The sequence below is a fragment of the Mauremys reevesii genome, linkage group 1 (genome assembly GCF_016161935.1).
Source record: "Mauremys reevesii isolate NIE-2019 linkage group 1, ASM1616193v1, whole genome shotgun sequence".
NCBI lineage: Eukaryota > Metazoa > Chordata > Testudines > Geoemydidae > Mauremys > Mauremys reevesii.
The window spans coordinates 349,475,343-349,499,914 of NC_052623.1; the positions used below are offsets into that span (position 1 = coordinate 349,475,343).

Below are 24,572 nucleotides of genomic sequence, written 5' to 3' on the forward strand. Positions count from 1 at the left end.
AAAACTGAACTATAACACCTATAAGACTCCACAATACCTGACTCAGTTCAACATTAAACTGCATCTGCATCAGGTATTTAGTTCAAATGACTCAAAACATAAGTTTTTTTTCAGTTCAGCAAATCAAAATGCTTTGATATGGGTCAAATCAACCCAAAATGAACTATTTCATTTAGATTTTCACAATGGAAAATCAGAAAACTGTCTAAATTGAAATTTTTCTGCTGAAAAAATTGATTTTGCAGAAACTACTTTTCCATCAAGGAATTGTTGATGGAACATTCCCAACCAGCTGTTTTGTACATACACACAATAAAATCATCTCTGCTTAGAAGAACTTGCTGTTTAAATGGACAAACGTAGTATATTTATCCCCATTTTACAGACAAGGAACTGAGGCACAGAGATTAAATTCCTTAGCCAATGTTATACAAAAAGTCTTATGCACAAGTAGAAATTGAACTCAGCTCTCCTGAATTCCCTTCCGGAGCTTCAGTCACGAAACTATTCGCCCTTTCAGTGGTGTTTTAACGTATACCAGTTGCAATCTGGTGTAAACAAAGGCATTGTTGTCTAATCATTACTAATCAAAGGCCGAGGTGTAAATCAAAAACCCTTCTCCCTCCCAACATGATAAAGGCACCACTCCTCATTCAGGGTGACTCTTAGGATATGTCTACACTGGAAAGCACCCATGGGGAAAAAATAGTGGGTGCTCAGCACCCACCAGCCACCCGACGATCAGCTGTGCAGGGACGGTCAGCGGAGCAGGGGCGAGAATAGGCAGAGCGAGGGTGGAGACTCGGGGGAGGGGCGGGGCAGGAGTGGAAAGAGGTCGAGTGAGAGTGGGACCCTGGGGGGAGGGCCAGAGTGGGGACGGGGCCTCGGAGCAGAGCAGGGGTGGAAAAATGAAAGCTGCCACTTGTGGTTGTAAGAATGACCTCCTTACGTTGTGGATTGCCCCTGTGCCATTGATCCCAAGTCGGGAGCTTGTCCTGCAGTATCTTGTAGCTTAGATCGGAACCTATATGCCTGAAGATTGAGGCAGGCTTCGGAGGCTATGCCTTTCTGGTTGAAGGTCAGGTTTTATCTCCTTGTTTTTAATCTGGCACCACCTGGAAGGCCTTTTGTTCAGGAATTCCAAGTGGAGTGTTTTGCTTTAATATGATGCGGAGGGAGAGGGGAAATAAGTGAACAATTATTTCTTCTAATATAACATCTAAGGTCAAAATTTTAGCAACCGTGAAATGTCTCAACCTTATCAGCACTTTTTTGCTCGTGCATCTTTATGGCTGATTTTAAAGCAGTATCTTCATCCATAAAGTTCTCCCAGCCTTTAATCTTGTCGACCCTGTTTTCTTGAATGTTATAGCCAAGATCACTTGACGAATTCAGCTTACAAAGTACTACTGGGAAAGTATATTTATGGTAGTCAAGGCAAGGACAACCAAATTAACTGTAGCAAGCAGCGAGCTTGAAGAGGAAATGAAAGAGGGAGTGACATAATTTGGAACAAAAAGTGCTAGAAGCGCAAATCATTTAATAAAGCTTTTCCTAGGGAAAACGTCCCAGGTAGTTGAACTTTAGGACAGCTAAAGGGGTTGTTGTCAACTTAGTTGAGACATAACATGTTGGGTTTATTTAAAAAAATAGTAATGTGTAAACATTTTATGGGCCACATTCGTTTCTCAGTTTAAGCAAGAGCAGAATTGAACCCTATAAAATAGGAATGTTTTCAGCGCCATTGAAAGTTTATTATTTGTTTTCTGGAAGCACCTCAAAGCCCCAACTGAGATTGGGGCCCCACCGAACAGGTGATGTACGAACACTCAGCAATAGCCCCCAGCCCAGAGAGCTGACAGTCTAAGCTGCCATCCTGCAAACATTTATACACGTTTCATTTTACATGCTGAGAGGTCACATTGATTTCACTGAGACTACTCAATGCATCAAGTTAAGCATGTGTGTTTGTGGGATTAGCATCTAAGTAGACAGGAGAAAGGAAGGATCATGATGCCCATTTTAGAGACGGGGATTTAGATATACAGAGATTAAAATGACTTGCCCACGGTCACACAGGGTATGTCTACACAGCAAACAACCCCCCAAACAGTAAAACCACAGCTGTGAGTCTCTGAGCCCAGGTCAACGGAGTCAGGCTCTTGGAGCTCCTGCGACAGGCTTAGAAATAGCAGTGTAGACGTTCCCACTCGGGCTGGAGTCCGGGCTCTGAAGCCTGGCGAGAGGGGAGGGTCTCAGAGCCCACATGTCTACACTGCTATTTCTAGCCCTGCAATCAGAGACAACCCGCGCCTGCCAGTGGTGGGGGAGGGGCAGAGTGAGGGCAGCCGGCTTCAGCTGTGTAACTGAGCATGCTCAGTCTGTGTGAGCATACTCAATACAAGCCAAACAGCAAATCTGGGGGGGAGGGCACATGACCCCGCATGCCCCCACCACAGGTCGTCTCTCTCCACAGTCAGTTGATCCAGGCCTGAGACTCACTGCCGTGGGTATCTTCTTCTTTTGCTGTGTAGAAGCACCCATTGTGAGTCTGTGGCAGAACTGAACTCTGAACCCATTCGCTCTGCCTTAACCCAGAGACCACCCTTCCTTTCCACGTATAGCAGCTACAGCACTTATCTTTCCCTACCCCCAGGCAGGGCCAGTGGTAGCCTGCATGATAGGACACTTTATGGCAGAAGTTATAGAAAACTGTGGGGCAAAGATGTTCTGTGCTGACTCCATGAAATAACTGAGTCATAAGAGCGACAGAGAAAGAATTAGAGTCCACAGGACATGGACAAATTGGAGAATTTTAGAATGAGCTTTGAAAAAAGAAATGGAGACAGCAGCAGCCTGGATGACGTGCTAAGAAGCTGTGGCGGTCCAGGAAGACTCTCAGCAGCAAAGAACACATCTCCCTCCCTTCATCACCCTTCCTGCCAATCATCAATCTCATTGCCAGACACTGTACTTACATTTCACCTGCCTTATTTACTGAGAGGTCAATGGTCATCTATTCACAAAGGCATGCAGCATACATCTCCTATTGTTTCTCCTCATTAAAGGAAACAATTGGAAAGAATAAGTGGCATTGCTAACTTCACTCTCACACTAGTGTTATTGGACCAGATCCTCAGCTAGGGGAAATGAAGTCAGAGGAGGGCCACAGTTTTATCCCAATTGATGATCTGCCTCCCCCACCCCTTTTTTTCAAATGAAAGAAGTCATGGGTGTTTCAGTTACATCAAAGGTCCCTTTTTCCAGGTCACCAGAACATCCACCCTTTTCTTCATATATTGTGCTCATATTTAAATAACTCAATAATAAATAATAACTCTTCAGTTTCTAAGGATGCAGAAATGACAAAATGTGAGCGAAAGAGTTCCACCATTCTCACAGAAGGTGAGAAACTGTGGTGTAACAGTTGAATCACAGAATCATAGAATTGGAAGGGACCTCGAGAGGTCATCTAGTCCAGTCCCCTGCACTCAAGGCAGGACTAAATATTAGCTAGACCATTCCTGACAGGTGTTTGTCTAACCTGCTCTTAAACATCTCCAATGATGGAGATTCCACAATCTCCCTAGGCAATTTATTCCAGTGCTTAACCACCCTGACAGCTGGGAAGTTTTTCCTAATGACCAACCTAAACCTCCCTTGCTTCAATTTAAGCCTATTGCTTCTTGTCCTAACCTCAGAGGTTAAGAAGAACAATTTTTCTTCCTCTTCCTTGTAACAACCTTTTATGGACTTGAAAACTGTTATCATGTCCCCTCTGTCTTCTTTTCTCCACACTAAACAAACCCAATTTTTTCAATCTTCTCTCATAGGTCATGTTTTCTAGACCTTTAATCATTTTTGTTGCTCTTCTCTGGATTTTCTCCAATTTGTCCATGTCCTTTCTGAAATGTGGCGCCCAGAACTGGACACAATTCTCCAGTTGAGGCCTAATCAGCACGGAGTAGAGTGGAAGAATTACTTCATGTCTTGCTTACAACACTCCAGCTAGTACATCTCAGAATAATGTTTGCTTTTTTTTTTTGCAACAGTGTTGCACTGTTGACTCATATTCAGCTTGTGATCCACTATGACCCCCCAGATCCCTTTCCTCAGTACTCCTTCCTAGGAAGTCATTTCCCATTTTGTGTGTGTGCAACTGATTGTTCCTTCCTAAGTGGAGTACTTTGCATTTGTCCTTATTGAATTTCATCTTATTTTCTTCAGACCATTTCTCCAGTTTGTCCGGATCATTCTGAGTTTTAATCCTATCTTCCAAAGCATTTGCAACCCGTCTCAGCTTGGTATCATCTGCAAACTTTATAAGTGTACTCTCTCTGCCATTATCGAAATCATTGATGAAGATATTGAACAGAACCAGACCCAGAACTGATCCCTGTGGGACCCCACTCATTATTCCCTTCCAGCTTGATTGTGAATCACTGATAATTGCTGTCTGGGAACAGTTTTCCAACCAGTTATGCACCCACCTTATAGTAGCTCCATCAGGGTTGTATTTCTCTAGTTTGTTTATAAGAAGGTCATGCAAGACAGTATCAAAAGCCTTACTAAAGTCAAGATATACCACATCTACCGCTTCCCCCAATCCACAAGGCTTGTTACCCTATCAAAGAAAGCTATTAAGTTGGTTTGACAAGATCTGTTCTTGACAAATCCCTGCTGACTGTTACTTATCAGCTTACTATCTTCAAACTGATTGCTTAATTATTTGCTCCATTATCTTAAGTTAAACTGACCAGTCTGTAATTCCCTGGGTTGCCCTTATTTCCTTTTTTTATAAATTGACACTATATTTGCCCTTTTCCTGTCCCCTGGAATCTCTCCCATCTTCCATAACTTTTCAAAGATAATCTCGAACGGCTCAGATATCTCCTCAGTCAGCTTGTTGAGTATTGTGGGATTTATTTCATCAGGCCCTGGTGACTTGGAGACATCTAACTTATCTAAGTAATTTTTAACTTGTTCTGTCCTTATTTTCACCTCTTATCCTACCTCATTTTCATGGACATTCACTATGTTAGACGTCCAATCACTGCTAACCTTTTCAGCAAAAACTGAAACAAAAGAGTCATTTAGCACTTCTGCCATTTCCACATTTTCTGTTATTGTTTTTCTCCCCTCATGGAGTAACAGGCCTACCTTGTCCTTGGTCTTCCTCTTGCTGAAGCATAGGACTATGCATTAGGATATGTGGGTTTTCGTCCCAACTCTGCCACAAAGTTACAGCTTACCCTTGGGCAAGTCATATAACTCCTGCCTTAGTTTCTGTATCAGCAAAATGGAAATAAACCAACTTAATCACCGCATTTAACTCAGATCTTGCTTCCAGCACCTTCATTCATAGCTCTGCTGTGACCTGTCATGATGTATTGCAATCAGTTCTGGGAAGTTCACCACCAGAAAGATATCGATAAACAGAATAGATTTTGGAGAAGAACATCTGAAGTGATCAGAGGACTGAGGAGATTAATGGCTTCTTTGATCTTGCTTCAGCTAAAAGTGCTTTGGAAAGAGCCAAGGAAGGAATGCAAAGCCAAAAACAGAGTGAGAAATAATGTAGTTGTACAAGTATCTAATCTATTTTGGATATGTATAGGGCACTGATCATGGAGGTATCTAGGCATGAATAATGGGCTGAAATTAATAAAGGGAAAATATTGTGCTGCATATAGCAGGCAAAACTTTCTGAGTGTGAGCTGTATTGGGCCGTAATGTAATATCCTGAAGAAAACAGTGGCAGCCCCAGCACTTGAGACTTTTAAAAACTAGTCTCAGCAAAACACTAGCAAAAGGACAGTAGGAAACAATCCTGCATTGGCAGGGGATGGACTGGGGGACTTAATAGGTCTTTTACCATCTCTTACATCTCTGATTCTATAACTCACATGTGACTTTGTTTTTACTGCTAAAAAAGGTGCATTTCTTACCACAGGATAATTATATGCAGTGCTGTTGTAGCCGTGTGGGTCCCAGGATATTAGAGAGACAAGGTGGGTGAGGTAATATCTTTTATTGGACCAACTTAGTGAGAGAGACAAGCTTTCGAGCTGACACAGCTCAGTAATGAACACATATGAGCTATCTGGATGCAAAAACATGGTTGAAGACTAGGCGCTTTAGTTTTACTGTGAGGTAAATTTGCCAAGGTCAAAAGGGAATAGGGCTGGTCACCTCTCAATAAAACTCAAGTGTCTGGTCTTCACTGTGTTTTTACCTTGCCATAGCCCACGTCTGTTACTTACCCCAAGGTAAAAACACGCCCTTTTTTAGCAGTGAAGAAAGGCCTGTCAGGAGCGGTGTGAGGACTGGTTGCGCAGTATTCTGACTGCTAGGAAAACGTGAAACCATTCTCAGCATTCGGTATCAGATGACCATGAAAAGGCAGCACCAAAGTGTACAGATGCCCTCAGAGCCAATTTACAGCGGCAAGTAAAGATTGTCCTTCAGGGGGCTCACTTCAGGAAACCTGGAGGAGCATTGGCTGGTCTGAGTCTGTTAAGATGCCAAGGGTTGCAAATGAGGCTGACACTTTGTGTGAACAGCACTGTGTACAAGCACACATCCTGCCAGAGGCTGAGCACCTTCTGGGAGGGCTGATTGCCCTCAACTTCCAGTTAAGTGGTAGGAGAAGAGGGGTGCTGAGCGCCTCCCAAGAGATGCTCAGCACCTTGCATGATGGGGCTCTATGTGCTAGAGCATGTCTAGAGAGACAACGTGGGTGAGGTAAAATCTGTTATGAGACCAACTTCTGCTGGTATGAAAGATGAGCTTTGGAGCTTACCTCTCTGACCAAAAGAAGTTGGTCCAATAAGAGGTATTGCCTCGCCTACCTTGTCCGTCGAATATCCTGGGAACAACACAGCTACAACAACACTGCGAGAGCAAGTCTGACAGAACGAGGCATCAAACGGTGATGCATGTTATAAACAAGGACTAAATCCTGCAACTCCTGCTCAGAGAAGTCCCCGCTGGACCCATTCAAGGTAAGGCAGCTCCTTCCACTTTTTAAGTCAACGGGACTACTTGCATGAGCCAGGGTTTCCCCATCAGGCTTAATTGTGTTTTCTTCTCTGGGTGGAACGCGTGGCCAGCTGTATGTACATGAGTGGGAGAGAGTGTCTGGGGAATGGGTTAGTCCCCTGAACGGTTCACCCTGCTTGACAATCCATATGCAGAAAGGCAAATGCTGGGAATCCCAACCAAACTCGACGTGCGCCTCAGCCCCCATTTACCACTAGCGCTGGGCATCTCGCAAAGAGCTTGGGTGGGGGAACTGCTTCTCCTGGCAGGATTAGCACCAACATAACCTGGCTTTAAAACAGCTTCCCATGGAAATAATCTTTTAAAGAATGGGCCAGATCCTTGGTTGGTGTAAACTGATTTCCACGGAGCTATGCTGGTTGACACCAGCCGTGGATCCAGGCCAATATTTATTTTCTGCCCAGTGTATAATAATGACCAATCTGTCATTTGACTGCAATCTAAATTTAGCTTTGCTTTTGACTGGAAAGGTGATCAGCGCAGGAGGCCAAGATTCAGGCCAGCACTTGAGCACATGCTTAACTTTAAGCACATGCTTGACTCTCTGGGGGACTTAAGAACATACTTAAGTGTGTTCTTGAATGGGGATGCTTTCCTGAATCATAGCAAAGGCTACCGTTTAGGTGTTTGATTCATGCCAATTATAGAAATCGGTGCAAACTCTCTCATACAGATTTGGGCCCGTTGTATACTGGGGATTTCTGCCAAAGGCCAGACATGTGGGTAGACAGGCGAAATCTCTCATGGGTTGTGCACCGCTGCTGGGTGCTGAGGTGAGCACCTCCAGTGTGGGCAGGGGCGGCTCCAGGCCCCAGCACGCCAAGCGCATGCTTGGGGCGGCAAGCCACTGGGGGCGCTCTGCCGGTCACCGCAAGGGCGACAGGCAGGCTGCCTCCCGGGAGGTCCACCGAAGCCACGGGACCAGCGGTCCCTCCGCAGGCAAGCTGCGGAGGGCAGCCTGCCTGCCGTGCTTGGGGTGGCAAAATGCCTAGAGCTGCCCCTGAGTGTGAATTGCAGCTTTTCTTATCTACTCTTGCACAGCCACAGCAATGGCTTGCAATTGATGGCTGGCCTGAGTGCAAAATCCCCAGTGGAGGCCATGTTTTTTCACGCCTCAAGGGGAAAGCAAACAGTGCAGGTATAAAGAAAACTGTGTTATGCTCATGTCCCGTTCCCCCTGCCTCCTTCTCTTGTGTGTTTTTATCCTTTAACTGAGTAATAGATGTCACAGGATGCACTGCTCACACAGAGGCCATGTTCAATCCTTTGAACTTTTAATTGGTTTGAGGGTTTTTTTAATTTTCTTCTCTCCACCTCTCGACAAACATCTCTGGGTGTGTCGGCTTTCCCATGCGGTTCTGGTGAATAACAATCCCCCAGAGACCAAGAAATGAAAGCAAAACAATCTATACAGCTTCAGTTCTAACCCTACAATAGTTGCTGAGAAGCAGCAGCTTAGCCATGCTTTTTTTTTTTCCATTGACAAACCTCTGCATCTTTTGATCTTTGAAGGGCAGGTTTATCCAACATTGTTCTTTGCAGCTGTAATGCTTATGGTTACAAATTGTGAGAGTCATGTTGTATTTGAATGAAACAATGGAGTTTAATTATTAGCCGTCTTCAAAGACAAGTGCAGGGCTAACCATCTCATCTGATTACAAGGTCAGAGCTGAAAATCCATAGCTAAAACGCTCTGGAGTTGAATAATGCTGTTGACATTGGTCAGGGAGAAATGTGTAAGACTTTAATTTTTAATTCTATTCTTTCCCCCAAAAAGTTTTATTTTTCAGAGTAGAACAGTCAGCATGTGATTTGAGCCCCATGTGATCTCTCTTCCAATCCAGCCCTTAAGCGCGTGTGTAAACATCAGCATGGGAGGAAACCCATTGACTACCTTGAAGGAATGAGCCCTAAATCACTCTATGGGAACAAAAGGAGAGAGAAAATCCCTAGCAGTTCAAAGTCAGGATCAAAAGGTCACATTGTGTTTTGCTATATAAAGCAACAGACAAACAAGTAATCAGTTTGCCACCAAATATGTCAGTGAGTCATATTCTGATGAAGAATTATGCAAAAACATCTTTATCTGACTCACATCACCATCCTTTTTCAAATGAGCTTCCTTTTAGCCTAAAATGACATTATAAAAAGTGATGTAGTTTTTCAAATCTTTTATGTTTCGGTTAGCTAGAAAGCTGAAGGAGGGCCCAGTCATTGTCTCATGATTGTGAGCAATGATACGAATACCAGGAAATACAAAGATCTTTTTTTGTCTCATAACTGCAAGTTTCCCTTCCTTCTCCACACTAGAGATAGAATACGTTCCGCGTCCCTTGGCAACGATTGTCACTGTATCCCTTTTAGCTGAGATACATGACATACAGGATGCAGTCTCCTGCTTCAAGGAAGCACTTAAACATGTGCTTAATTCCATCGCTATACAGGAAACGTGGGAATTAAGCACATATGAGATGGGATGTGCAGGGGGCACTGGCAGGGAAAGTGTTAATCCTGCTGCCAAAAAAGAGCCACCTCTGCCTGAAATCCAGTCAGAGATCAGTGGAGTTAGGCTGGGGTATATCTGGTGCAATCAGGATCAGGCCCAATCTCTGAAAACATTAGGGCAAAGAATAGGTTAGATAAATCCTAGTGCAACGCCAGCAACTTCAAAGGTGTTACACCAGAGATTGATTTCACTCGGTATGACTGTCGCCACGTGCCGTGGGCACAAGGAGCAGTTAAACGTGAATAGGTCTAACACGGAAGAGGAGTGATTCTAATTAAGCAGCCTGTATAATGAACCCAAATATTTGTCACCTTACTAAAGGCAAGGGGTCCTTATGCCCTTATTCATGTTGAGTAGTATCTCACCCCATGAGTAGCTCCATTGAGTCTAATATCTGGGGAATCGGGTACTACTTAACATGATAAGGAATATCAGAGCCTCTCCGTATGCCCATAGCCTTCTCTGCCTATAACAGCTGAATTGTCCATACTGTAAGAGTCCAGTAACTTGAATTTAATATTACCACTCAACTGATGCAGGAAACAATGCCCTAGATTTGATTTTACCCTATTGTGTCTGATCCTGCATTCCATGCACACCCCAAACTCACGTCTATTCCAGTCTGAGTTTTCTGTACGTCAGGAATGCAAGTTTGGAACAATTATGCTATGACCAAAGGAAAGTATTAAGCCCAGCAGATAAGCAAATTCCCCTATGATATCTGTTGCCATAAAACAAACAGCAAGACAAAATCTGGGTCTGCTTGGTCAGACTTTTGTCTTGTTGTGAAGTTTGTTTTATCAGATTTCTGTGATAATAGTCACATTTCACACAGCATCTCTTATCATCTGTGCCCCAAATGTACAACAGTATTAAGGATTATAACACAGGCGGCAGCATGTCTTATTGTGGGCATTTTCAGTCATATTATCCCATACTGGTTTCTGCTTGCTTTTGTTTGTGATTTAAAGCATGGGCAAAGTGAGCATTTCTTTTTTTGTGTGCCATGTTTAATCCCACACATAAGCAAAATAGTCTTAAGAGCCTGGACGAGGACTAAGGAGATGAGGGGGTCAGTTCTTTTTCTCTGCCACAGACTGCCCATGTGACCTTGGGCAAATCACATAATCTCTCTCAACCTCAGTTTTCCATCTGTAAAACCAGAATGATACTTCCCTGCTCCCATCTGTGATATGATGAGTCATCCTTGAACCAGAACCTGATTAAGTCACATGGGGGTATGATTCTACACCCCATATTCTTCACAGAGATATGCGTATGATATGAATATGGCATAATTAAGATGTTTTATGCAAGATGGGTCATGTGGAGTATCACTGGAAAGGTTATGATTGAAAATGATTATCCATTTTATACACATGTATTGTTTCTGTATCTGAAGTTAGGAATATGAACTGTGTATCAATTGCAGAAGTGCTTGCACCTGGGGAATGCCCACCAGACCGTACGCAATCAGCCTGGATGGGCCATTAGGAAGGACAATAGGACTTTGAAGTTACTAATCTCCCTCCTTCCTGAGAAGTTTCCTGAGATGCTGCTTTAACACTGCAGGGTCAGGTGATCATGTCACCTGGTACTGAACACCATCTTGGAGTGCTAGTGTTTTTCCATTAAGAGGGGGTGGGAGTCAAAGTAGGAGACAAAGGATTCCTGCCATATGTAAATCCTATTTAAGGCTGGGGAGTGAGTTGATCTTCTCCACTGCCTCCCTGCCCAAGAAGGAAGACTGCTGAAAACACCTGAAGAAACAAGGAACTAAGCTGGGGGCAGGGGCTGAGCCCAGGCGAGAAAGATCTAGACCGTGAAAGGAATACCTGGAGATGTGCTGCAAGATGTGCAGTTTACCCCACAAGGAACTCTGCAACCTGCATAAAACAACATTTAGGGTGAGAACTTGCTAATATTAACCAGTTAATTTAGTGTAATAAGCTGAGTTTGCATGTTTTGTTTTATTTGCTCAGAAATCTGCTTTGTTCTGTTTGCTGTCCCTTATAATCCCTTAAAATTTACCTTTTGTAGTTAATAAACTTGTTTTTTGTTTAGTCTACAACTAGCTTGTGTAATTCATAACTGGGGGGACAAAAAGCCGTGTGTATCTTCCTCCACATTGAGGGAGGGAGGGAGCGATCTCTATATAGCTCAAGACAATATCATTTTGGGCTTACAGAGTGCTGGCCTTCCCAAACAGAGCTGATCTCTGTGTCTGTTTGAAGCTGGGTGTGTCCCTCCCTGTGTGTGTATGTGCAGAAGCACAGCGTGAGGGAGCCCAGGCTGGTGGAACAGGCAGGCTCAGTGGAACCCCAGTACATCAGGTGGCACCCAGAAGGGGGTCCAACCTGTCACAGGGGGAGGAGTCATTCCTGTGCTAGGCTGCAGCCAATCCACAAGCCAGGAGCTGGTCTGGTGACTCTCAGGGCAGCTATATAAGCCTCACAGGAAAAACAGCAGCTGAGTCTGCTGAATGTTACGTTGGGGCTTGGCACTCTCCTCTGCTCCAGCCTCACTCTTGCTTTGTTCTAGGCCTGTTCTTGACTCCTGATCCCAGCTCTGACCACTAGGCCTGACCCTCCTTGCCTCAGTTTCTGACACCACTGTTTTTCTCTCTTGTCCACCAACACTGTAAGTATCTTCATGTTTGTGTGATGCCCAGCACAATAGGGTCCCAGTTAGGGCCTCTGAGGCTGTATCCTTTCTGCGCCATCCACCGTCACTGAGACAACGAACAAAGCTCTATCATCCCAGTCTATCGTGCTGTGTGCTGGAATAATGACCCGGTTGTGTTTCTAAAACTTCTTTATGAGGATCGGTTACTGACCTCTTGTGCTCATCCCCCAACCTGCAGGACCAGTGGACTGCTTTCTATCGGATCCCAATCCCTTGATCTGTCCGGCTTGGGGGGCTCTACGAAGAATTAAAACTGCCACCTGCCTAGCGCTCGGGGCCATTGGAACACGCAAGCTTCCCAATGCATTAAGGGCACTGCCATGAGAAGATGAAGCTTCCCTGTGATACCATAATGCAAATAAACATGTTGACTCACTAGTTTCACTGTAGTAAGCCCTCAATCATGTGACTACTCCCTACCCAGCTGAGCAGTTCCACTGGGAGTACTCAAATGAGGAACAGGTTTCAGAGGGGTAGCCGTGTTAGTCTGTATCAGTAAAAACAACAAGGAGTCCTTGTGGCACCTTAGAGACTAAGAAATTTATTTGGGCATAAGCTTTTGTGGGCTAAAACCCACTTCATCAGATGCATGAAGTGGAAAATACAGGAGTCAGGTATAAATACACAGAACATGAAAAGATGGGAGTTGCCTTACCAAGTGGGGGGGCAGTGCTAATGAGCCAATTCAATTAAAGTGGAAGTGGCCTATTCTCAACAGTTCACAAGAAAGGGTGACTACCAAGGGAGGGGAAATCATCATTTGTAGTGCTAATGAGGCCAATGTAATCAAGGTGGCCCATTTCAAACAGTTGACAAGAAAGTGATCCCTCTGCTGATACTCATACCTGACTCCTGTATTTTCCACTCCATGCATCTGATGAAGTGGGTTTTAGCCCACAAAAGCTTATGCCCAAATCATAGAATATCAGGGTTGGAAGGGACCTCAGGAGGTCATCTAGTCCAACCCCCTGCTCAAAGCAGGACTAATCTCCAGACCTTTTTTCACTACAGTTCCCTAAACAGCCCCCACATTGAACTCACAGCCCTGGGCTTAGCAGGTCAATTCTCAAATCACTAGTCTTTAAGGTGCCAATAGGGCTCCTTGTTGTTTTTTCAAATGAGTAAGAATCGCTCCTGTTAATAATGGTTTGCAGGCTGGGCCAAAGTCTTTTGCTTCTCATTGGCTTTGGGTCTGAGATGCTGAGTGCCTCTTGGGAAGGGCTGGGCTCCTTCAATTCCTGTTGCTAGTGAGAATAGAGGCTTTGAAAGTTCAGGTTCCTTTAGGGCTTGTAACATAGTATCAGTTTGATATTGATACATCCAGTATCAGAGAACCATATCCTGTAGGTCCAGAGGGATGGACTCTGTAAACTAAAGGTCATATCTAGCTCTTATCAGCTATGATATCTTATGGAATCTTCCTCTCTTCCCTGCTGCCCCCACTTTAATATATTTTGCATCTTAGCAGAATTTAAGGACAAAGAAATACTTTCTTCTAACCAAATATGCTGCAATTCCTTTACTTTTATGCACCCTAGTAAGGAGACCAGTGTTAAACAAATGGCATGTTTTAGAACTCTCTTCTGCAAAATGATTTACGTAATTTAAAATTTGTCCTTTAGGGCCCAATCCTGCAAACCTTCCTCACCTGGGAGCTAATCCTTATCTCTTGGATAACAAGAAACTAAAAGTTACCCTAGTAGTAAAGCTGGGGTGATATGGGAATAAGTTCCATGGTAGTAAAGGGGGCTGCGTCCAGGGATGTAAAGGGACTGCTGTCTACATCTGTATTGAAATAGATGTTCACAGTGGGTTGTATTTATTGATGGATACAATTCCAGATTTGGGGGGGGTTTATTATTATTATTATTATTATTATTTTTTAATATTTATCTGGGAGGAGGAACGGGGCTGTGGCTAAAGATTTTTTTTGTTTTGTTAAATTATCCCCTAAAATGTCACCAAGTCCCTCACTCCCAGCGCTTTGCTTAAAAAAACTGAATCATGATTTTGGTATTCACTGAAAACCTGCCGAGGAGGAAATTAGAGAAAATAATGGTTAGGCACACACACATAATGTGCACACACTCTCGCAGAAATAAGGGAGCAGAGATGTTTGAGAACACTACATCAGCACCTTGATGAGAGGCATAAAAGTGTAATTTCCCTCGAGACTAGAAGTGCTGCAAGAACTTGCACAAATGGCAGCGATGCCCTGTAAAAATGGAACTAACAATGCAATATCCAGAGACAATGGTGGGGGTGGGGCATTGAAAGCGCCTGAGCAGAAATCTAAGTCAATCTTTGTCATAACTGCTGAAACTGTGCACTCCATCTAATTATAGTTACTTTTTTATTTGACTATTTAACAGGCATCCACATGAGATGACTGGCGGTTTATGTTATCCAAACAGGGTCTATTTATGGCAGAGGTTGGAAAGAGATGAGAAGCAAAAACTGGATTAAGTTTTGCTGCCCCCTTGTGTCATACTTCATAATGGCAGCTAATCAATGCGTTAGCCTCTCTCACTCTACTCGGTGGAAGGATTTCTGTTGACTATTTGTCATATGTTTAGCTCCTGGTTTTTGTTAGTGAATATTTGTGTGCTGATCCTGATTTCTGCTAAGGGATCTTCTCACTTATCTTATTCTCCCATCATCTGTTGGTTGTATCTGTCTCTTCTCTTCTATAGAAAGAGATGAAGTAGATGAGGTAATATCTTTTCTTGGCCTGACTTCTTTTGGAGGAAGGTACAAGCTTGAAAGGGGGCTAGATGGTGACTGGAAGTAGCCCAGACTGAGGCAAGGTGGGGATAGAGGGTGGGGGTTCCCTGGGGAGAGGAGACCCAGATCTGTGGGGTATTGCCAGGGGGCAGCACCCCAAAGACAAGGGGCACCGGGTCCAGGAGCTAATTCCCTGAGAGATCAGCAGGTGGTGCCGCAGAGGGGAGTCCTGCACGTTTACATCCCTGTAAGTGGAAAGGGACCCAAGATCCTTTGCAACAAAGCTGTTTCACATCCTACACACTGTCGCAAATATGTTTTGTTGCCCATTGGCCGGGATCAAGTAGACATTTAGCAGGCTTTAATTCTTCAAACTTCAGGCTTCCCATAGCAGAAATGTTCCTCTTCCACCCCTCCCCTTTTCTTTGTTAAACGTGGGACATCACAGTGGGTGAGATGATTCCTGTTGTAAGTTGAAAGATCTACCACGTGCTGGAGTATGCATGAATTATTAAAGTTCTTTCCCTCTGTTCTGGGTAATGTATTCTGTACTTAAAGAGGTTTTGCATTTGGCTTAAAGCAGCATACATACTAGACGGTTATTCAAATAAGCTTGAGCTGACACTTGCTAATACAGGCTACCCAGGGGTTGGCAGCCTTGAGGTGGGTGGGCTTTGGAGCTGTCCACTGGCGCTAGAGGGGTGAGAGCTAAACAGACAAGGAGATGGCAGTGTTTCAATAGTCAGTATAACTATCCAAACATGCAATGAAGAGCTTCTCCCCGAAGATGTACTTTGTGCTTCTATAGCAGCTTTTTACAAATAGTAGTTCTCACACTACCCAGATGGGGGAAGTCTTACTGTACCCATTTTACCAGCACAGCTTGCTTGGATGACTTGCCACGGTAACAAAGTGAATCAGTGACCTACCCCGGATCAGAACCCAGGAGTCCTGACACTCACACCCTCTAGTCAGACACCTCGACAATCCCACCTCCTGCAGCAAGAGGGTGCTCTAATAAATAGCCCTTCATTTGTTACAGTGGACGAGAAGCTGGATATGAGTCAGCAGTGTCCCCTTGTTGCCAAGAAGGCTAATGGCATATTGGGCTGCATTAGTAGGAGCATTGCCAGCAGATCGAGGGAAGTGATTATTCCCCTCTGGCACTGGTGAGGTCACATCTGGAGTATTGCGTCCAGTTTTGGGGCCCCCCACTACAGAAAGAATGTGGACCAATTGGAGAGAGTCCAGCGGAGGGCCACGGAAATGATTAGGGGGCTGGGGCACATAACTTACGAGGAGAGGCTGAGGGAACTGGGATTGTTTAATCTGCAGAAGAGAAGAGTGAAGGGGGATTTGATAACTGCTTTCAACTACCTGAAGTGGGGTTCCAAAGAGGATGGAGATCGGCTGTTCTCAGTGGTGGCAGATGACAGGACAAGGAGCAATGGTCTCAAGTTGCAGTGGGGGAGGTCTAGGTTTGATATTAGGAAACACTATTTCACTAGGAGGCTGGTGAAGCACTGGAATGGGTTCCCTAGGGAGGTGGCAGAATATCCATCCTTAGAGGTTTTTAAGGCCCGGCTTGACAAAGCCCTGGCTGGGATGATTTAGTTGGGGTTGGTCCTGCTTTGAGCAGGGGGTTGGACTAGATACCTCCTGAGATCTCGTCCAGTCCTGATACTGTGTGGATCAGAGGCTGCTCAAGGCAACCCTGTTGCCTTAGGCAAAACCTCAGTGTGCTTCCCTCCCTCCTGCCCCCTTTGGAAGCTTATGGAAGACCCCCCAGTGCCTTCCATGCTGCTGCCAACCCACCCACAAGCCTCATGCAGCAGGTTGGAGGCTGATAGGGTGTCCTGGCTGCTGGGCCTCAGGGACAAACCATGCAGGATGGGAGCAGGCTGACACTTGGGTTGGCTGACTAGGGCCAGGCGGAAAGTCCCTCTGACTTCTGCCCTGGACCCTGCAAGTAGCCAGGACCCACTGCCTGTGTGGGCGATGCCCCCAACTGGGGCCGCCCTGCACACACAGGTCAGCATCAGCTGTCCAGGGCTAGAAAGGGGAGTGAACCCCAGCTCAGCACCCCCTGGACAGCAGCGGCACCCCCAGCAACCCCCACACCCACCGCTGGTCTGGCCCTCCACACCCCTTGCCTACACCTTTCCCAACGAACTGCTCGCTGTGGACAATGCCAGTGCCTCCAGAGTCTGGGCACAGTGGACCTGGAGTAGCGATCGCACTGCGAGTCCAGGGAAGTGGCCAGAGGCTACCAGGGCAGCAGGGCCGGCAGGGGTAGGGTGCAGGCTGGGTGCCGACAAGGAGTCGGGTGGATCACTGCATTTGTGGTCATAGCACCAGCAACATTTGTGGGAGCAGCCCTGACCTCACCGGCCCAGCCACAGTTGTCCCCACACCAAGGGCAGGGAGCAACTAGAGAGGGGTTGGGAGCATTTCTGCAGTAGCCCAGCTGAGATTGCTTCCTGCTCCTTGGAATCCTGGCTGGAGGCTGCTTCTACCAGCCTCATCCACCACCCATAGAGAGAACCAGAGTGAGTTTACAGAAATCTGCTGCATTAGGCAGCTGGCTAGTAGGGTCTTAGCTAGAGAAACCTCTGACTTGAATAGATATTGAATCATAAGACACTTACTCCGCTCCTGCTCCTTTGAAGTTAATGGGAGTTTTGCCACTCATTTCAATGAATCAGACACAAACCCTGCACTGAGATCAGTAATTTTAATGAAAGTGGAATCAAGAGCAATAGTGCAAATAAGAGATTACAACAGTATGAGAGTGCTGGTAAATTTCAGTCCATCAGTCTTGACTTTTGAAAATATCTTTCATACATATTTGTGTTACAGAAAAATTGCAGTGAAATGGGATAGAAATTACACTTGATGCCCATTTAAATGCAAACAAAGATTGAAATACACACTCCTGTTGTAACCAAGGATCAGCATCAGCAGTAAATAATAAGAGAATCTTGCACATAAATCCTTATGGAACCTAAAATATAGGCTATTGATTGTCGCTTGTTTAGTGGAAAATTCCATTTCCTTTTCCAACCTGCATTTGGACAAGATTAACTGTCTCTGTAAGTCAGGTTTCTCCACCAGTCACTAGGACACTGGTCTCAAACTCCAAACCTATCCTTTCTAAACCCAGCCATGCATCAGTCCAGCAACACTTCATTCTAATTGTGCATTCGCCAGCACTACATTATGTTAGCTGCGGAGTACAATGGCGCAAAAGCCAGGCTCGGACGACCATGGCAGCCCCGTTCACTTTGGATCTCTCTGCAGCGGCAGCAACGTGGACTGCTGATGACACGGTGCTTATAAATAAAATACTCCCCCGTTTTTCAATTTCAGATCCTGTGGTGTTGTTTCCCATCATTCATGGGCGGCAGGTAGCATATTTCCCCAATGCATTTCTTAAGGCTCTAGATGGTGGTTTGATAAGGGGGTGTGATTGTTGTAAAGCCCTAGAGGGCCAGTGTGAATGCTGTCTGCCAGAGAATGGCTGACACCTGGTCTCCAGGCAACTGATGGGGCCTGCCCACTCTCCAAGGTGCCAACTGAAAGGTGGTGGGAGAGAGATGAGAGGAAAAGGTGCCTAAGAAAAAGAAGAGAAAGCAGAGGAGGGGATGCTGGGATGCTTTGGAACAACTCCATACAAAGCAGTCACTCTGACTCTCAGACAGACAGTAAAACAGAAGGTTTATTAGATGACACTCATCTGACCTTTGTGTCTCTTCTGGACAAGGGAGGCCTGATCTTCTTCTTCCCCCCACACCATCAGTTGGCACTTGCAGGTAGCATAGGCAGGGGCAGGCTGTGCCTTCCCAAACAGCCTTGCGTGGCCCCAGCCACGCTCCGCCCCAAAGCCCCCTACTGCCTGCTTCCAGTTCCCAAACCCTTCCCGCTCTTCTGTGGCCCAGAGGCTGGAGCAAGGAGGCTAGGGCCGGTGCGCACAAGCCCCGGGGCTGGGGCCACATCGTGCTGCCCATCCATCTGCAACTGTGCCACCTGCCCAGCACTCCGGGGCTGTGGGGTGCACAGTGGGGGGGCAGCAGCTGTGGGGGGGGGGGCTTTGGGCTCCAGTATGTGGGGGGGCAGAAGGTGAGGGGCCTCGGGCAGAGGCGGAGGAGCCAGGGGCTAGCCTCCCTCAACAGTACATTCACCCGCTGCCCATGCCATCATTTCAAGCATGATTTGATATCCTTGCTCCCACAAACCGCCCCAAGGTAAGAACGCTACCAGGCGGGAATGTCCTGCATGTGTGTCGCTAAAAATGATTTCCCCCCGGGTTACATTCTCCCCAAACCTACGGGATCTGCGTTTGTGTCAGGAACTTGCAGGCAGACTGCAGTGAAGTCCAGTGTCCCTCCACATCTCGTCCGCTTGTAAACATGGATTCCATTTCCCCCCTCTGAACTCACCCTCGTCCTGTTCTTTATGGTCCCCTCCATGCCAGCCTCTTTGGAGCCAGCACTGTGCTGCCCTCCCCCACCGATCACCCCCTCCCCACACAGAGAGGCTGAAGCAGTGGAGAGGTCATTGGCAGGGTCAGCACTCCTGGGTGCATTTCAACCTAAGTACTTACCCTGGTACTAACCTGATGTATTGGAACTGATCCAGCCATCACAGGGAGGGAAGAAGGTTATGAATTAAAAGAAATCAGCCACTTTCTGCTTTCTGAGTGTGCAGCACCATGTACATTAATGGCTTTTTATAGGTGCAGATGAGGGTGTAATTACAGGATGTGGTGCAAATAACAGTAAATCCCACCTCCATAGGAAGTCAGCAAATAGGTCACTAGAATGGGACTCAAGTGACCTGGTTTCTACGCTGGGCTTTCCCACTGGTCAGCTGGGTGTCTTCAAGTCGCTTTAGCTCTGTTTCACCTCCCACCTGCTGCCTGTCTTGTCTAGGTCAGAAGCTCATTGGGACAGAGCCTTTCTACTGTGTGTCTGTCCAGCATCTAGCACAACGCATCCCCCAATCTCAGCTGGGGCTGCTTGGTGCTACCAGAATACAAATAATCTGCACTCTTGCAAACTCTTGTCAGCATCTAAGGTGCTGTGTGTTTGGAAAGCAGAAACTGGCTCCGTGCAGTCAAGACTAGACCCTGGTCTGAGACTCAAACTAGATTGGGCACATTCTTTTGGGGGCATGTACTTCTTGGAATTTAGAAATGAATTTGTTTCAGCCCAGTCCACCCCGTGTGTAGTTCCATTTCGGAGGATTGGGTGTTACTTTGTGAGTGTTCCATCTTGCTCCAGGGTGGAAAACGGGGATTCTCCCCTCCATCTCCCTCCTAACGGAGGTGAACAATCCGGCCCGCAGCTGCAAGGAGCTGGGAGGAGTGGAGCTGGAAAGTGGAAGGCGTTAAGGAGGGAGCTCTGATCAGATTGGACAGAGGCAACTGAACTACCACCCTTTCTCCCCTCCTGCCAACGACTAGCCCTTGAACCAGACACTAATGGTACCACTCTCCACAGCCTGGGCTCAGGAGAGAGGCTGCTTCCCCTTTCCCTATCACTGCTGAGCAGACTCAGAGAGAGGCCTCCTCTCCTTTCTGGCCACAGGTGTGGGGAAGCAAACCCTGCTCCTGCTGTGCCTGCCACCTTCAGAGAACAGGAAAATCCCGAGGTGTAGGTGGGGAGGGAGCCTCAAAGAGGGGGAGAGGGAGGTGGGTATAGAAAGATGGAGGGAAAGGAGAATTCCCAAAGGAGGTGTCAGAAACAGTGGCTAAGGACAGAGATCTGCTCTGAGCTCATCCATGATCTAGTGAGCGGGGGACCAGAAACAGGGGAGTTTGTAAGGGGGAGTCATAATATAATCACTATGGTTAAGAAGGGCCACATCGCCAGTGCCGATGCTGCTCCTGTCTCCTCCACCTGTGCCTGCGTCCAGACAGAGAACCTGACCATGGATGCCTCTACCCAGATCCTGGTGTGGATTTGCAGAGACTGTGGCCTGCATTTCCCACTCTCAGAAAGCTAGGCTGGGGGACAGTCCAGTGTGAGAGGTGCCTGCTGGTGGAATCTCTCAGGAAGCAGGTGGGAGAGCTACAGAAGGAGGTGTCTAGGCTGAGGAGCATCCGAGCCCATGAGGAATTCCTCGAGAGTATTCATATGGGGACTCCAAGGCTGAGGAAGCTAACCAGCTAGAGAGGATGGGGAAGGAAGATATGGCTCTGTCACAGGGAGGACACTGGCTGCTGTTTATTTCTGGCAGCAGGCAGTGCTCCACCCCTACTCCCAACCCATTGCAATGACGAACTGTTATACTACTCTGGCAATGAACAATTAAGAATTGCCTCCAAAAGTGGAGGAGAAGCCATGTAGCCCCAAAGCTGGGAGGATCGCAGCCACCACTCCGAGGAGGAAATGTAGGGTAGTGGTGGCTGGTGACTCTCTTCTGAGGGGGACGGAGGCACCCATCTGTTGGCCTGGTGTAACACTGACAGACCTTGGTTGTTGTTGGGCAGGATCAAACCTGGGGCCTCTGGAGCTTAGTGCCGGAATCTACTGCATGAGCTAAAAGCCATAAGTGCTCAAGGTTTCTTCCAGTCCTATGAGTCTATGAACAGGAAGAGAGGCTGAGTAAGATAAGTGAACCATTCACTCCATTCTGCACAAGCCTGGAGGTTAAAGCATCATCATCTACTGAACAGGGTTCCCCAAGAGAGGCCCTGAACAGCTAGGTAGTTGGTCTGGTTGTCATCCCCGTATTTTGGGGGATCTTTGCCCTTGGGTCACAACCTACGGAAAACAGAAATCAAACAAACACAGGAATGGACACGCAAGCCAGCGCCTCAGCTGGTGGAAATCAGCCGGGCTCAATTGACTCCAATGGAGCTGCATTGAGTCATGCCAGCTGAGCCTCTGGCCCAGGAGCAAGATGTGCCGTGTTCTAACCACGCTTCTCCCGCTGGAGAGCATACCAGCCTAGTGAGGTCATCACAACAGAACACGTTGAAAAAGGAAACCTGAGGTGTGCATTCTAACGACACGATATAATACTAGCTGTGCAAAGCAGGATAGCACCTGGTATCCATGCAATCTTAAATGCTTCACAGACACTGAGGGCTAAGTTATGACTTCTAAGGCCCCCCGGGTATGCCAACACAGAGGTGTGTGTGTTTTAAACCAATTTAAAGCAGGTCATGTTTGCATGTAGACACCCTTTGCTTTCAGAGTTAGGTTAAATTGATTCCTTACTAGCTTAAGCTAAATTGCAACCAGCCACTCAAAAACCATATGTGTTTATAGATGGTTTTGTATCAGTTTAGCAATCTGGTTTTGAACCAGCTTAGTAAAGTGAAACTGGTTCAACTTCCCTTAGCCACGCTGGGGAGGAGGAGAAGGTTCATTGCCAAAGCAGCAGAGTCCAGAGACATTATGGTTTTCAAAAGCATAACAGCCTCCACTGGGGGTGGGTGGCGCATGCTTGGCAGAGAGGGTTGTTAGCCTTTGGAAGAGAGGTAGCTATGGTCTCCCCATAGCTCTGCTGGTGCACAGTGGAGAGAAGGGCCTTGGATTTAGCCCACCAGGACAACTCCTCTCTGCAGAGATGAAGCACCATCTATTTCTAGAGCGCTGACCACCATAACTTTTGTAGCTGGCTCCTGGAAGCTAACAGGACTCTGTCATCCAGGCAGAGCTCTCTTTCTCTGGCCCTGTCTCTGAGGAGACTGTGTTATATTGTTCTTTGGGAGGCAATAGAACTCAAAAGTGTTGCTTTTGTCAAAGGCCTTTGCAGTATGCTTGGAGGAATGCAAGATGTGAACTGATCCCCTTTCACAGGGAATGCCAGAGCCAGGGGCCCTTCATCAGAAAGTCTTCTCTCTAGCTCCATGGGAGGTTTATGTTGGGTACCCATCAGTTTCATTGCACCCTCTTTACTTACAGGTGTAAGTATTTGTTTAGTGGCTTCTCTACAGTACACATCTGAGCACCTCAAAGATCTTGTGGCGTAGGGAGATACTATTATACACAGTTTTACACATGGGAGGGATAGAGTTATTAAGTAACTTGTCTAAGGCTAGCTACCCCACTCAATGACAGAGTTGGGAATAGAACCCAAAACTCCCAGATACTAGTCTAATGCCTTCACCACAACACCATCACTGAGTAGGATCACTTAAGGGCCCAGATCAACAAGGCTCCTAACTTCCAGAGAGTTCAGTGGAAGTTAGGAGCCTAATACCTATGTGGATCTGGGCCAAGGTGCTCAGGGCAGAATGCCCCTCATGCTTTAACACTCGACCAGTTGTCCTCCTGCCCAAAAGTCCAGGCACTCTCCTTCACCCCCCACAGTATACCAATTCCCCCTGCACCACAATCCATCTGCTCTTCTCCTACACAGTGTGCTTCCACCCTTCCAGAATAGCCCCTCCCGTCCAGTACTACCTTCCCCCACTCCTCCAATAGCCTGGGCATACGCCCTCTCTCTGGGTCCATCCACTCCCCTTTGGTTGTGGTTGCGCTGCATGTGGACATGAGGGCAGGCAGAGGCAGAGCCATAGAACTCAGACTCAGTGCATCCTCTGAGCGAGAAATATAATCCACTGGTACAAACCAGTGTTCACATCCATTCCTTTGAATGGCTTTGCAAGTTAAGGCATTTCTGCCCCTTTCAGTTTCGTTGCCAACATCCATTTGACCGAACACACACTGCAAAGGAACTGTAAACGGCTGAAGCAAATCTGTGGTGAACACCCCATTTCTTTGGTGAATACTTATGATTAATTCATTTGAAATCAGGATTGTGGGTGATTCCAGAAACAGGAAAAAGGGGCTAAAAATTCCTCTAACCATTTATTCACAATGAACAGATCTACTCCCAGGCCATGTTTTGTTCTTAAAGTCCCCGAGACACAGATGCAAGCTGCATAATCAGAATAGTTTCTCTGTCAGATGTTTTCTTTGCATGGGAGAAGCCTTTTGCCAACTCATCAGATGAGGGCGCGGGGGAGAAAAGGTCAGAGTGTTAACCAAATATGTTCTATCTTTCCCGGACCATTTTTCATTTTGAAAGTAAAACCGTTCCTGAGTGTCAGTTCTTATTTCTGCATTTGCCAGCACAATGGCATCCCGTGGCACCGAGAGACGCTCTCCTGCAAAACCAGCCAACCTTGAAGTCGTTTAGAACAGACAGAAAAATGACACCGGGTTCTCCACAGGCAGCAGTTACCCCCACGCAGACATAGCCAGGTGTCCCGAGAAACACGGTCTTTCTTTGGCAAAGGCGAAAACAGCTGGGAAGGCCCAGCTCCTTCAGTTTTGTTAGATGAAAACAACACTAGGTGGCAGTGACTTCATTATGTGGAATACTCCAGGGCCAGACAACTGGTTGTATCAATTGAACTAAGGCAGCATGATGAGATAAAAAGTTCTGAGTCAATGAGGCTTCTTCCTTAGGGCAGGTCTACACTAAGGGCAGGGGTCGAACTAGGGTACGCAAGTTCAGCTACGTGAATAGCGTAGCTGAACTCGAAGTACCCTAGTTTGAACTACTTACCCGTCCAGACACCGCGGGATCGAAGTCCGCGGCTCCAAGGTCAACTCCGCCACCGCCGTTTGCAGTG

General features: G+C 46.5%; 1 long non-coding RNA gene across 1 annotated transcript; it reads left to right on the forward strand.

Moving 5' to 3' along the window:
* Positions 1-11,381: 11,381 nt before the first annotated feature.
* Positions 11,382-12,547, forward strand: LOC120402306. Its single transcript, XR_005597133.1, has 3 exons — positions 11,382-11,475; positions 12,110-12,208; positions 12,432-12,547. It is a non-coding gene; the product is annotated as an uncharacterized LOC120402306 (long non-coding RNA).
* Positions 12,548-24,572: the final 12,025 nt, after the last annotated feature.